We start from the raw sequence: 15,716 nt of genomic DNA on the forward strand, positions 1-15,716 counted from the left end.
CATTCAGGAAGAATGAGTGGTGGAGGCAGCTACATAATATGGTTTCTGAGCACCCTCTGCCGGTCCTGCCCCCTAAACGCATGATGTCACGAAGAGGGTGTGGGGCCAACACCACCAGGAATAGCAGCACTGCCAGGAGGGCCCCACAGGTTGCTCTAAGCTGCACAGATAGCAGGGCACCTGCCTGGGGCATCTAAAGGACCATCTGGGTGCACTGCCGCAGCGATAATAAATGTAGGTGCTGTTCAAGGCATCCTGCAGGGCCGGTTCTTGGCCTTGTGGCGCCCCGGGCAAAGTATAGGGGCGTGGCTTCAAATGGGGGCGTGGTCAGTTACGCCCCCATTTATGCCCCCTGTAGCGACGCTGAAAGAAAAAATAAAATAAAAAAAAGTATATTTACCATCCCCGTTTCTGATCCAGACCGCTGCAGACCTCCTCCGCCGGCGGCGCCGCTCTTCTCCTCTCCTCTCCTCGATCTATGGGAGAGACGTTATTACGTCTCTCCCATAGAACAGCATAGACACCAGAGGTCAATTATGACCCCTAGTGTCTGTGCCACTATGCTGTGCGGTGTAGATCCTCTACATGAAGGGAAACTAGACCGTAGCGTCTAGTTTCCCTTCATGGAGAGGACCTTTGCTGTGCGGTGCGCGATGACGTCATCGCGCACCGCACAACTAAGGTCCTCTCAATGAAGGGAAACTAGACGCTACGCGTCTGGTTCCCTTCAAAGCGGGGGGGCACAGCGGGGCACTGCGGGGGGCACAGTGGCGGATCTTGCCCTGGTGCGGCGTGCTCCGGATGGTGCCGGCGCCCTCCAGAAGGCGGCGCCCCGGGCAAAAGTACCGCTTGCCCGTGGCAAGATCCACCACTGGCATCCTGCTAGCGAAAAGCAAAGGCCATAGGGCAGCAAAGGTGACACCAGCAGAGCTCTGCACCTCCCTAGTTATGCCCCTGGGTGGAGAAACTCTTAGTTATGGCCAGGTGTGGAGGAACTATAATCACTTTTTTAAAATGCTATGGACATGTGACAATTATTGATACTTGCTGATGATGTCCCATACATTGTGATGGGTCTGATTCTCTAATTCTGAAATGCTATGGAATTAGTCAAATTGATTCACATGCTTCCTTAATAAATTATGTTTCTGTAATTGCGCTATTTGAAAAATTTCAATTGTAAAACTTGGAAGAAAAGTTCCACATTTTGCACATAGCGCAATAAAATATATAAAAAAAAACTAATTATTTTTTAGTTGTAACACATGTTGGTGCTGGAGCACAATAGAAAAAAATCATGTATAATTTAGAAGCTAAATTATATTGCAATCATATTTTTCTCTGTTCCACATATTTTGTGAACAGGTATTATTTATGGCATCTGCCTCCATTCTGGTGCTATATGTTTACTATTTTTACTGTAAAGAATAATTTTAGTATATGATCACATTTTCTATCATTTTCCAGAATGTTTGGCCTGTGGCACATAAGTGTATTTTTAATGACTTTGTTATACGTATAGAAGTTATATATCGCCCTAATGTTCTATTAATAAGTAGGATTAGAAAAAGCAATTTGTATGCAAGCATAAATTTTGTGTTTTTGAGAAGCCCTGAAGTAAAAAGTTCCATTAGTGTTATTGCTTTCTGCTTGACCAAAGTCCCAGTGGATTATGATTCTGTCATAAGTATTAGACACGCCATTTTCCTTGTCATTGGGTAAATCACAGAAATGGGCTGCAATAATGAATCTGAAGAGGTCAAACAATAAGATTGCTTTTGACTTGTAGTTTTGCTAATGAAATTAAATGGCTATTAAATTTAGAGTGGCAGCTAGATTGATGGACAGTTTCTCCACTCACGTTAACAGGAAAAAATAGCAATAATTGTGCAGATTTTAATTTCATCTATTGATTTCTGTTCCATATTCTTCTGCTTCTGTTATACCATATTATTACTACAGTGGGTCATTATTTAGTGTATATTAAATATAAAGCGTTAAGGTATTTCAGAACTACAGTTACAAAAGTGTACATCTATGCAAGGTATGCAGTCTGCATATCAACATACAGGAAATGGGCACCAGTATTCCTGCACCAGTATGCCGACACAATTAACTGCAACTTAAAGCATTTTAATATTGAACAAATGGATGTATTATACAGTATATGCAACTTTAATGCATGGCATCGGACAAATAATAGTAAAATTAGCCCCTTTGCCATTGAAGCATCTCTCACTCCTGCTCTGAGCCTATGGGGGTAATTCCAAGTTGATCGCAGCAGGATTTTTGATAGCAATTGGGAAAAACCATGTGCACTGCAGGGGAGGCAGATATAACATGTGCAGAGAGAGTTAGATTTGGGTGGGGTGTGTTCAATCTGCAATCTAAATTGCAGTGTAAAAATAAAGCAGCCAGTATTTAACCTGCACAGAAACAAAATAACCCACCCAAATCTAACTCTCTCTGCAAATGTTACATCTGCCTCCCCTGCAGTGCACATGGTTTTGCCCAATTGCTAAAAAAAATCCTGCTGCGATCAACTTGGAATTACCCCCTATATTGCCACATTTGGGAATGGCTAGGAAACCCATATATTACTTTTTTCCCAAAGACTTTTCAGAAAATATAATTAGTTTGTGTCCTCACATGGCAAAGAAAATATACCTAAAATGGACAATAAGAAATGTTTTTATTTAAATTGAAAGAAGGTGAACTAAAAGCAAAAATGTGGCGTTTTTTTCTACTCACACTACAAACACGTTTAAATTATTTAGTATAATTGGCCATATCTAATTGGAGGCCCCATATCGATATTTATGATCAATATTGGATCATTATATTCAAAATGATCTATGAAATCTTTCAAATTAATACTTATACTTTCTCTTACATCTTAGAGGATACTGGGGACTCCGTAAGGACCAAGGGGGTATAAACGGGCTCCGCAGGAGATAGGGCACCTAAAAAGAACTTTGACTATGGGTGTGCACTGGTTCCTCCCTCTTTGGCGACACAGTGAGTGGAGATTACAATTATAAACATATAACAGCGCTATCTGGTCATATATTCCAGTGTTTTTAAGCGCTGGGTGTGTGCTGGCATACTCTATCTCTGTCTCTCCTAAGGGCCTGGTTGGGGTTTTGTCACCTTATAGGTAACTCCCTGTGTGTGGGGGGTGTCGGTACGTGTGTGTCGACATGTCTGAGGCGGAAGGCTTCTCAAAGGAGGAGGTGGAGCAAATGAGTGGTGTGTCCCCGTCGGTTGTGCCGACTCCAGATTAGATGGACATGTGGCATACGTTGCATGCAAGTGTGGCATCTTTACATAAAAGGCTTGATAAGGCTGGTTTAGGGGGGACATCAGGCGGTCAATCCTCAAATTGGACCGACTTACAGGGCCCGTCGGGGTCTCAAAAGCGTCCCTTAACACAAGACACTACTACCGACACGGATTCTGATTCCAGTGTCGACTATGATGAAGTAAAATTGCACCCTAGGGTGACTAAAACTATTCAGTGTATGATTGTGGCAATAAGGGATGTGTTGCATATTGTGGATGAACCCTCGGTCCCCGACACAAGGGTACACATGTTTAAGGAAAAGAAACAGATTATTAATTTTCCCACATCTCATGAATTAAATGAGTTCTTTGGAAAAGCTTGGGAGACTCCGGATAAGAGACCGCAGATCCCCAAAATAATTTTTATGGCATACCCTTTCCCTAAGCAGGACAGGGAGATTTGGGAATTACCCCCCACTGTGGACAAGGCCCTGACGCGCTTGTCCAAGAAAGTGGCGCTACCGTCTCCTGACACAGCGGCCCTTAAGGACCCTGCAGATCGCAGGCAAGAAACTACCTTAAAGGGTATTTATTCTCATACGGGTGCTGTGCTAAGACCGACGATTGTGTCGGCATGGGTGTGTAGCGCAATTGCAGCTTGGACAGATGAGCTGACAGATCAATTTGATACTATGGATAAGGATACTATATTCCTAACTCTAGCCCATATAAAAGACGCAGTCTTATTTATGAGGGATGCTCAAAGGGACATTGGATTGCTAGCTTCTAGGGCCAATGCCATGTCTATCTCCGCGAGAAGATTCTTATGGACTCGCCAATGGACGGGTGATGCGGATTCCAAAAAACATATGGAAGTACTACCCTATAAGGGTGATGTATTGTTTGGGGATGGGCTGACGGACCTGGTTTCCACAGCTACAGCAGGTAAATCAAATTTTTTACCATATATTCCCCAACAGCAAAAGAAAGCAACACCTTATCAGATGCAGTCCTTTCGGTCGCACAAGTCCAAAAGAGGTTGGGGATCCTCTTTCCTCGCCAGAGGTAAGGGAAGAGGCAAGAGAGCACCTGCTCCGGCAGGTGCCCAGGAACAAAAGTCCTCCTCGGCTGCTCCAAAATCCAGAGCATGACGCTGGGGCTCCCCTGAGGGAGTCCGCACCGGTGGGGGCACGTCTTCGACTTTTCAGTCAGGCCTGGGTCAGATCGGACCTGAATCCCTGGGTGTTGGAATTAGTTTCACAGGGTTACACACTGGAATTCGAGGAGGTGCCCCCGCGCCGATTTTTCAAGTCGGCCCTACCAGCTTCCACATCGGAAAGGGATGCAGTGTTAGCTGCAATTTAAACACTGTGTATACAGCAAGTGATAATCAAGGTTCCCCTGCAGCAGCAGGGAAGAGGTTACTACTCAACCCTATTTGTGGTCCCGAAACCGGACGGTTCGGTCAGACCGATTTTGAATCTGAAATCCCTAAACCTGTACATAAAAAGATTCAAATTCAAAATGGAATTACTCAGAGCGATAATAGCCAACATGGAGGAGGGGGAGTTTATGGTGTCTCTGGACATAAAGGATGCGTACCTTCATGTCCCCATATATGCCCCCCATCAGGAATACCTGAGATTCGCTGTACAGGATTGTCTTTACCAATTTCAGACGTTGCCGTTTGGACTTTCCACGGCCCCGAGGATTTTCACCAAGATAATGGCAGAAATGATGGTGGTCCTGCGCAAGCATGGAGTCACAATTATCCCATACTTGGACGATCTCCTGATAAAAGCGAGATCAAGAGAGAAATTACTGAGCAGTGTGGCGCTCTCTCTGAGAGTGCTCCAGCAACACAGTTGGATTCTAAATCTACCGAAGTCACAGTTGATTCCGACAACTCGTCTACCATTCCTAGATATGATACTGGATACGGAACAAATGAGGGTCTTCTTCCCAATAGAGAAAGCCCAAGACATCCAGAACATGGTCAGAGACCTGCTAAAACCGAAAAGGGTGTCAGTTCACCAATGCACTCGAGTTCTGGGGAAAATGGTGGCGGCCTACGATGCCATTCCCTTCGGAAGGTTCCATGCAAGGACTTTTCAATGGGACCTTCTGGACAAGTGGTCCGGGTCCCATCTGCATTTACATCGAAAAATAACTCTGTCCCCAGGAACCAGAGTGTCCCTCCTGTGGTGGTTGCAGAATGCTCACCTGCTGGAGGGTCGCCGGTTCGGGATTCAGGACTGGATCCTGGTTACCACAGACGCGAGCCTCCGAGGATGGGGAGCGGTCACAGAGGGAAAGACTTTTCAGGGTCTTTGGTCAGACCAGGAGTCCTGTCTACACATCAATGTGTTGGAACTCAGGGCCATTTACAACGGCCTTCGACAAGCGGAGAGTTTTCTTCGAAACCTTCCGGTTCTGATTCAATCAGACAATGTCACAGCAGTGGCTCATGTGAACCGCCAAGGCTGGACAAGAAGCAGAGTCGCAATGGCGGGAAGCCACAAGGATCCTTCGCTGGGCGGAAAATCATGTAAGCGCTCTGTCGGCTGTCTTCATTCCGGGAGTGGACAACTGGGAAGCAGACTTCCTCAGCAGACACGATCTCCATCCAGGAGAGTGGGGACTTCATCAAGAAGTCTTTGCAGACATAACACGTCTTTGGGGAACTCCTCAAATAGACATGATGGCGTCACGCCTCAACAAAAATTTTCGGAGGTATTGCGCCAGGTCTCGGGACCCTCAGGCAGTAGCAGTATACGCACCGGTAACACCGTGGGTGTTCGACTCGGTCTACGTGTTCCCTCCTCTTCCTCTCATCACGAAAGTGTTGAGGATCATAAGACGAAGAAGAGTACAGACGATACTCGTTGTCCCAGACTGGCCTCGAAGGGCTTGGTACTCGGATCTACAAGAGATGCTCACAGGAGACCCCTGGCCTCTTCCCCTGAGGGAAGACCTGTTGCAGCAGAGGCCCTGTGTATTTCAAGACTTACCGCGGTTACGTTTGACGGCATGGCGGTAGAACGCCGAATCCTAGCAAAAAAGGGGATTCCGGAAGAGGTCATCCCTACTTTTATAAAGGCTAGGAAGGAGATGACGATAAAACATTATCACCGTATCTGGCGAAAGTATGTGTCTTGGTGTGAGACCAAGAATGCACCTACGGAAGATTTTCATTTGGGTCGTCTTCTCCACTTCCTACAGACAGGAATGGATATGGGCCTGAAATTAGGCTCGGTTAAGGTACAGATTTCGGCCCTCTCGATTTTCTTTCAGAAGGAATTGTCTTCTCTTCCAGAAGTCCAGACGTTTGTAAAGGGAGTGCTGCACATCCAGCCACCTTTTGTGCCTCCAGTGGCACCATGGGACCTTAACGTGGTGTTGCAGTTCCTAAAATCACACTGGTTTGAACCGCTTAACAAGGTTGAATTTAAATTTCTTACCTGGAAGGTGGTAATGTTGTTGGCCTTAGCATCAGCAAGGCGAGTGTCAGAATTGGCGGCTCTATCACACAAGAGCCCCTACTTGATTTTTCATGTGGATCGAGCTGAATTGAGGACACGTCCGCAATTTTTGCCTAAAGTGGTTTCGTCGTTCCATATGAATCAACCTATTGTGGTGCCTGTGGCTACTGGTGACCTGGAGGATTCCAGATCCCTGGACGTAGTCAGGGCCTTAAAAATGTATGCAGCCAGGACGGCTAAAATTAGGAAAACAGAGGCTCTGTTTGTCCTGTATGCGGCCAATAAGATTGGCGCTCCTGCTTCAAAGCAGACTATTGCTCGCTGGATCTGTAATACGATTCAGCAGGCTCACTCTACGGCTGGATTGCCGGTACCAAATTCGGTTAAGGCCCATTCCACTAGGAAGGTGGGCTCTTCTTGGGCGGCTGCCCGAGGCGTCTTGGCTTTACAACTTTGCCGAGCGGCGACGTGGTCGGGGTTAAACACTTTTGCTAAATTCTACAAGTTTGATACCCTGGCTGATGAGGACCTAGCGTTTGCTCAGTCGGTGCTGCAGAGTCATCCGCACTCTCCCGCCCGATTGGATGCTTTGGTATAAACCCCATGGTCCTTACGGAGTCCCCAGCATCCTCTAGGACGTAAGACAAAATAAGATTTTAAACCTGCCGGTAAATCTATTTCTCCTAGTCCGTAGAGGATGCTGGGCGCCCGTCCCAGTGCGGAAACTCTGCAAGACTTGTATATAGTCACAAGAAGATGGCCGCCGCTGGTTGCATTGTAGTAGCTAGCGTAGGCCGCACTGCCCGTGTATAGAGCGAGAGCAGCCACTAGAGAGACTGGGGGAGGTAATGTCCCGGCCTATCACAGCGCCGGACACTCACTATGTGGCACTGTAGGAAGAGAATGCGCAGCAGCAGGAGGAGGCGCTGTAACCGGTAGTCACCACATTTAATTGGCAGCGCCACAGTCACTAGAGTAAAATACAATACTATTACAACTGTCCTTGCTGCCTGAATCGGCGGCCATTTTCCTGTGGTCTCCAGCAGAAGAAACCGGCAGCGAACGAATGCAGCGCAGTGAGGGTGAGCATGAGGGGCTGTAGCGCAGTGAGGATGGTCTTGGTGCTGTGACTGGGAAGGAAGTTCCTATTACATGGTATAGCAGTGTGCATGTACTGTGTCGTAACCTGTGGGTTATATAATTAAAAACAAGTTGGAGAAAGGACCCCTGACGTCACCAGGAAGGAGACACGTCACCAGGGGGTGGAGCCATGCCTGCAATGCATACGTCCCAACTCCCAACATGACCCTCTCCAGGAGGGACAGAATGCACTGCTCCAGGACTTTTACCTCTTAATGCATGATTGCCAGCACCTGTAGTTCACTCGCCATGCTTCGGGCTTGGTGGCTCTCTCCACTCGTCACTGGGATACTAAAGTTGGTGGCGTGGATAGTGGAAGAACTATCCCGCTGGCCTAGCTCCTCCCTCTGACATCAGAGGTTCTTTCTCTAACTTGGGCCCAGATTTATCAAGCCTTGGAGAGTGAAAAATTGCACAGTGATAAAGTACCAGCCAATCGGCTCGTTATTTCTCTGCCGTCCTAAGTGGATGCTGGGGACTCCGTAAGGACCATGGGGGATAGCGGCTCCGCAGGAGACTGGGCACAACTAAAGAAAGCTTTAGGACTACCTGGTGTGCACTGGCTCCTCCCACTATGACCCTCCTCCAGACCCCAGTTAGAATCTTGTGCCCGGCTGAGCTGGATGCACACTAGGGGCTCTCCTGAGCTCCTAGAAAAGAAAGTATAATTTTAGGTTTTTTATTTTCAGTGAGATCTGCTGGCAACAGACTCACTGCTACGAGGGACTAAGGGGAGAAGAAGCGAACCTAACTGCTTGCAGCTAGCTTGGGCTTCTTAGGCTACTGGACACCATTAGCTCCAGAGGGATCGAACACAGGACCCGACCTCGATCGTTCGGTCCCGGAGCCGCGCCGCCGTCCCCCTTACAGAGCCAGAAGCAAGAAGTTGGTCCGGAAAATCGGGGGCAGAAGACTTCGGTCTTCAACAAGGTAGCGCACAGCACTGCAGCTGTGCGCCATTGCTCCTCATGCACACCTCACACTCCGGTCACTGATGGGTGCAGGGCGCTGGGGGGGGGGGCACCCTGAGCAGCAATATTAACACCTTGGCTGGCAAAAAATCACAATATATAGTCCCAGAGGCTATATATGTGAAAAATATCCCTGCCAGAATTCCATAAAAAAGCGGGAGAAGTCAGCCGAAAAAGGGGCGGGGCTATCTCCCTCAGCACACTGGCGCCATTTTCTCTTCACAGTGCAGCTGGAAGACAGCTCCCCAGGCTCTCCCCTGTAGTTTTCAGGCTCAAAGGGTTAAAAAGAGAGGGGGGGCACTAAATTTAGGCGCAATATTGTGTATCCAAGCAGCTATTGGGAAAAACCACTCAGTTATAGTGTTAATCCCTGTGTTATATAGCGCTCTGGTGTGTGCTGGCATACTCTCTCTCTGTCTCCCCAAAGGACTTTGTGGGGTCCTGTCCTCAGTCAGAGCATTCCCTGTGTGTGTGCGGTGTGTCAGTACGGCTGTGTCGACATGTTTGAGGAAGGTTATGTGGAGGCGGAGCAGATGCCGATAAATGTGATGTCGCTCCCTGTGGGGCCGACACCAGAGTGGATGGATAGGTGGAAGGTATTAACCGACAGTGTCAACTCCTTACATAAAAGGCTGGATGACGTAACAGCTGTGGGACAGCCGGCTTCTCAGCCCGCACCTGCCCAGGCGTCTCAAAGGTCATCAGGGGCTCAAAAACGCCCGCTACCTCAGATGGCAGACACAGATGTCGACACGGAGTCTGACTCCAGTGTCGACGAGGTTGAGACATATACACAGTCCACTAGGAACATCCGTAGCATGATCTCGGCAATAAAAAAGGTGTTACACATTTCTGACATTAACCCAAGTACCACTAAAAAAGGGTTTTATGTTTGGGGAGAAAAAGCAGCCAGTGTTTTGTTCCCCCATCCGATGAGTGAATGAAGTGTGTGAAGAAGCGTGGGTTCCCCCGATAAGAAACTGGTAATTTCTAAAAAGTTACTGATGGCGTACCCTTTCCCGCCAGAGGATAGGTCACGTTGGGAGATAACCCCTAGGGTGGATAAGGCGCTCACACGTTTGTCAAAAAAGGTGGCACTGCCGTCTTAGGATACGGCCACTTTGAAGGAGCCTGCTGATAAAAAGCAGGAGGCTATCCTGAAGTCTGTATTTACACACTCAGGTACTATACTGAGACCTGAAATTGCCTCAGCATGGATACTGCTGCTGCAGCGTGGTTCAGGGGAAATTTGCGGAAAAATTATTTCACAGAAAGGGTAGTGGACAAGTGGAATAGCCTCCCATCAGAGGTGGTAGAGGCTAAGACAGTAGAGCAATTTAAACATGCATGGGATAGACATAAGGAAATCCTTACAAAGAAATAAGGATCAAATAAGGTTAGTGATAAAAAATAATATATATAAAAAAAATAAAAATAAGGGGCAGACTAGATGGGCCAAGTGGTTCTTATCTGCCGACAAATTCTATGTTTCTATGTTTCTATGTTTCTAGTTGTTGCTTACATAAGGGTTATGTTACAGTTGACATCGGTCTTGGACTGTTACTGTCGTTTGTTCATACTGTTAACTGGTTATGTATGTTCCAGGTTACATGGTATGATTGGTGTGGGCTGGTATGAATCTTGCCCTTGTATTGCTAAATCCTGCCTTGTATTGTCCATCTCCTCTGGGCACAGTTCTCTAACTAAGGTCTGGAGGAGGGGCATAGAGGGAGGAGCCAGTGCACACTCATAGTCAAAGTTCTTTTTAGGTGCCCTATCTCCTGCGGAGCCCGTCTATACCCCCTTGGTCCTTACGGAGTCCCCAGCATCCTCTACGGACTAGGAGAAATAAATTTACCGGTAGGTTTAAAATCTTATTTTTTTTAAAGAAATTTTTGTTTTTTTAAATCCAGAAATATTGGTAATCATTGATAATCTGTGCAGATGCTCGATGCTCTGTTATGTTTATATGTCACCAGCGGCTGCATGTCCCCAGCGGCTGCTCCTCTCTGCAGCTGCCAACTCTTAACCAGAGGTTGCTCCTTTTTGCAGCTGCCAGTAGGGGGTGCAGCCAGGCTGCACACACCTATGTGAGGATCAGAAAGTGCAGAGGGAGATGGAGGTCCCTCTGAGATTGTCGGCTGCTGGAAGTTAATCTTCCAATAGCTGCCCAGCGGATGTTTCTGGCAAGTGATGCAACCATGTCAGGGAAAACAAACCAGGCCTAGTGTGGTTGCATCTGATGGTAAGTGATTCAATGAATTGCAGAAAACTCTAAAACTGATATGGTAAACCAGTGAACATACCATCTTAAAAAATAGACAAACTATCACATCAAGTTAGGGCACCCCTGAGTTTATTGAATCCTAGATGAGATAAATGTTGGCTTTAGAACCCTCTCTGGAATCCTCTGGACTTAGTAATACTTTCTGTAGTATAGTGAACAACTGCCCAGGCACTGTTTCCAGCAGCCAGCATAAGACTAGAAAAAAACATTGGGCTACACATAGAGATGAGCGCCTGAAATTTTTCGGGTTTTGTGTTTTGGTTTTGGGTTCGGTTCCGCGGCCGTGTTTTGGGTTCGAACGCGTTTTGGCAAAACCTCACCGAATTTTTTTTGTCGGATTCGGGTGTGTTTTGGATTCGGGTGTTTTTTTCAAAAAACACTAAAAAACAGCTTAAATCATAGAATTTGGGGGTCATTTTGATCCCAAAGTATTATTAACCTCAAAAACCATAATTTACACTCATTTTCAGTCTATTCTGAATACCTCACACCTCACAATATTATTTTTAGTCCTAAAATTTGCACCGAGGTCGCTGTGTGAGTAAGATAAGCGACCCTAGTGGCCGACACAAACACCGGGCCCATCTAGGAGTGGCACTGCAGTGTCACGCAGGATGTCCCTTCCAAAAAACCCTCCCCAAACAGCACATGACGCAAAGAAAAAAAGAGGCGCAATGAGGTAGCTGTGTGAGTAAGATTAGCGACCCTAGTGGCCGACACAAACACCGGGCCCATCTAGGAGTGGCACTGCAGTGTCACGCAGGATGGCCCTTCCAAAAAACCCTCCCCAAACAGCACATGACGCAAAGAAAAAAAGAGGCGCAATGAGGTAGCTGTGTGAGTAAGATTAGCGACCCTAGTGGCCGACACAAACACCGGGCCCATCTAGGAGTGGCACTGCAGTGTCACGCAGGATGTCCCTTCCAAAAAACCCTCCCCAAACAGCACATGACGCAAAGAAAAAAAGAGGCGCAATGAGGTAGCTGTGTGAGTAAGATTAGCGACCCTAGTGGCCGACACAAACACCGGGCCCATCTAGGAGTGGCACTGCAGTGTCACGCAGGATGGCCCTTCCAAAAAACCCTCCCCAAACAGCACATGACGCAAAGAAAAAAAGAGGCGCAATGAGGTAGCTGTGTGAGTAAGATTAGCGACCCTAGTGGCCGACACAAACACCGGGCCCATCTAGGAGTGGCACTGCAGTGTCACGCAGGATGTCCCTTCCAAAAAACCCTCCCCAAACAGCACATGACGCAAAGAAAAAAAGAGGCGCAATGAGGTAGCTGACTGTGTGAGTAAGATTAGCGACCCTAGTGGCCGACACAAACACCGGGCCCATCTAGGAGTGGCACTGCAGTGTCACGCAGGATGTCCCTTCCAAAAAACCCTCCCCAATCAGCACATGATGCAAAGAAAAAGAAAAGAAAAAAGAGGTGCAAGATGGAATTGTCCTTGGGCCCTCCCACCCACCCTTATGTTGTATAAACAAAACAGGACATGCACACTTTAACCAACCCATCATTTCAGTGACAGGGTCTGCCACACGACTGTGACTGATATGACGGGTTGGTTTGGACCCCCCCCAAAAAAGAAGCAATTAATCTCTCCTTGCACAAACTGGCTCTACAGAGGCAAGATGTCCACCTCATCTTCACCCTCCGATATATCACCGTGTACATCCCCCTCCTCACAGATTATCAATTCGTCCCCACTGGAATCCACCATCTCAGCTCCCTGTGTACTTTGTGGAGGCAATTGCTGCTGGTCAATGTCTCCGCGGAGGAATTGATTATAATTCATTTTAATGAACATCATCTTCTCCACATTTTCTGGATGTAACCTCGTACGCCGATTGCTGACAAGGTGAGCGGCGGCACTAAACACTCTTTCGGAGTACACACTTGTGGGAGGGCAACTTAGGTAGAATAAAGCCAGTTTGTGCAAGGGCCTCCAAATTGCCTCTTTTTCCTGCCAGTATAAGTACGGACTGTGTGACGTGCCTACTTGGATGCGGAATGTTGAGAGAATCATATGCAGTGACAGTAGACGACATGTCCGTAATCGTTGTCAGGTCCTTCAGTCCGGACCAGATGTCAGCATCAGCAGTCGCTCCAGACTGCCCTGCATCACCGCCAGCGGGTGGGCTCGGAATTCTGAGCCTTTTCCTCGCACCCCCAGTTGCGGGAGAATGTGAAGGAGGAGATGTTGACAGGTCGCGTTCCGCTTGACTTGACAATTTTGTCACCAGCAGGTCTTTCAACCCCAGCAGACCTGTGTCTGCCGGAAAGAGAGATCCAAGGTAGGCTTTAAATCTAGGATCGAGCACGGTGGCCAAAATGTAGTGCTCTGATTTCAACAGATTGACCACCCGTGAATCCTTGTTAAGCGAATTAAGGGCTGCATCCACAAGTCCCACATGCCTAGCGGAATCGCTCCCTTTTAGCTCCTTCTTCAATGCCTCCAGCTTCTTCTGCAAAAGCCTGATGAGGGGAATGACCTGACTCAGGCTGGCAGTGTCTGAACTGACTTCACGTGTGGCAAGTTCAAAGGGCATCAGAACCTTGCACAACGTTGAAATCATTCTCCACTGCACTTGAGACAGGTGCATTCCACCTCCTATATCGTGCTCAATTGTATAGGCTTGAATGGCCTTTTGCTGCTCCTCCAACCTCTGAAGCATATAGAGGGTTGAATTCCACCTCGTTACCACTTCTTGCTTCAGATGATGGCAGGGCAGGTTCAGTAGTTTTTGGTGGTGCTCCAGTCTTCTGTACGTGGTGCCTGTACGCCGAAAGTGTCCCGCAATTTTTCTGGCCACCGACAGCATCTCTTGCACGCCCCTGTCGTTTTTTAAAAAATTCTGCACCACCAAATTCAAGGTATGTGCAAAACATGGGACGTGCTGGAATTTGCCCATATTTAATGCACACACAATATTGCTGGCGTTGTCCGATGCCACAAATCCACAGGAGAGTCCAATTGGGGTAAGCCATTCCGCGATGATCTTCCTCAGTTGCCGTAAGAGGTTTTCAGCTGTGTGCGTATTCTGGAAAGCGGTGATACAAAGCGTAGCCTGCCTAGGAAAGAGTTGGCGTTTGCGAGATGCTGCTACTGGTGCCGCCGCTGCTGTTCTTGCGGCGGGAGTCCATACATCTACCCAGTGGGCTGTCACAGTCATATAGTCCTGACCCTGCCCTGCTCCACTTGTCCACATGTCCGTGGTTAAGTGGACATTGGGTACAACTGCATTTTTTAGGACACTGGTGAGTCTTTTTCTGACGTCCGTGTACATTCTCGGTATCGCCTGCCTAGAGAAGTGGAACCTAGATGGTATTTGGTAACGGGGGCACACTGCCTCAATAAATTGTCTAGTTCCCTGTGAACTAACGGCGGATACCGGACGCACGTCTAACACCAACATAGTTGTCAAGGCCTCAGTTATCCGCTTTGCAGTAGGATGACTGCTGTGATATTTCATCTTCCTCGCAAAGGACTGTTGAACAGTCAATTGCTTACTGGAAGTAGTACAAGTGGGCTTACGACTTCCCCTCTGGGATGACCATCGACTCCCAGCGGCAACAACAGCAGCGCCAGCAGCAGTAGGCGTTACACGCAAGGATGCATCGGAGGAATCCCAGGCAGGAGAGGACTCGTCAGAATTGCCAGTGACATGGCCTGCAGGACTATTGGCATTCCTGGGGAAGGAGGAAATTGACACTGAGGGAGTTGGTGGGGTGGTTTGCGTGAGCTTGGTTACAAGAGGAAGGGATTTACTGGTCAGTGGACTGCTTCCGCTGTCACCCAAAGTTTTTGAACTTGTCACTGACTTATTATGAATGCGCTGCAGGTGACGTATAAGGGAGGATGTTCCGAGGTGGTTAACGTCCTTACCCCTACTTATTACAGCTTGACAAAGGGAACACACGGCTTGACACCTGTTGTCCGCATTTCTGGTGAAATACCTCCACACCGAAGAGCTGATTTTTTTGGTATTTTCACCTGGCATGTCAACGGCCATATTCCTCCTACGGACAACAGGTGTCTCCCCGGGTGCCTGACTTAAACAAACCACCTCACCATCAGAATCCTCCTGGTCAATTTCCTCCCCAGCGCCAGCAACACCCATATCCTCCTCATCCTGGTGTACTTCAACACTGACATCTTCAATCTGACTATCAGGAACTGGACTGCGGGTGCTCCTTCCAGCACTTGCAGGGGGCGTGCAAATGGTGGAAGGCGCATGCTCTTCACGTCCAGTGTTGGGAAGGTCAGGCATCGCAACCGACACAATTGGACTCTCCTTGTGGATTTGGGATTTCGAAGAATGCACAGTTCTTTGCTGTGCTGCTTTTGCCAGCTTGAGTCTTTTCATTTTTCTAGCGAGAGGCTGAGTGCTTCCATCCTCATGTGAAGCTGAACCACTAGCCATGAACATAGGCCAGGGCCTCAGCCGTTCCTTGCCACTCCGTGTGGTAAATGGCATATTGGCAAGTTTACGCTTCTCCTCCGACAATTTTATTTTAGGTTTAGGAGTCCTTTTTTTTCTGATATTTG

At 47.8% G+C, this 15,716-nt stretch overlaps 1 protein-coding gene across 4 annotated transcripts in view; it reads left to right on the plus strand.

Moving 5' to 3' along the window:
• The window catches only part of PACRG (parkin coregulated), a 1,062,802-nt gene that overhangs the window by 264,165 nt on the left and 782,921 nt on the right, over nt 1–15,716 (plus strand). The window lies entirely within an intron of this gene.

This window comes from Pseudophryne corroboree, chromosome 4 (assembly GCF_028390025.1).
Source record: "Pseudophryne corroboree isolate aPseCor3 chromosome 4, aPseCor3.hap2, whole genome shotgun sequence".
NCBI classification, from domain to species: Eukaryota; Metazoa; Chordata; class Amphibia; order Anura; family Myobatrachidae; genus Pseudophryne; species Pseudophryne corroboree.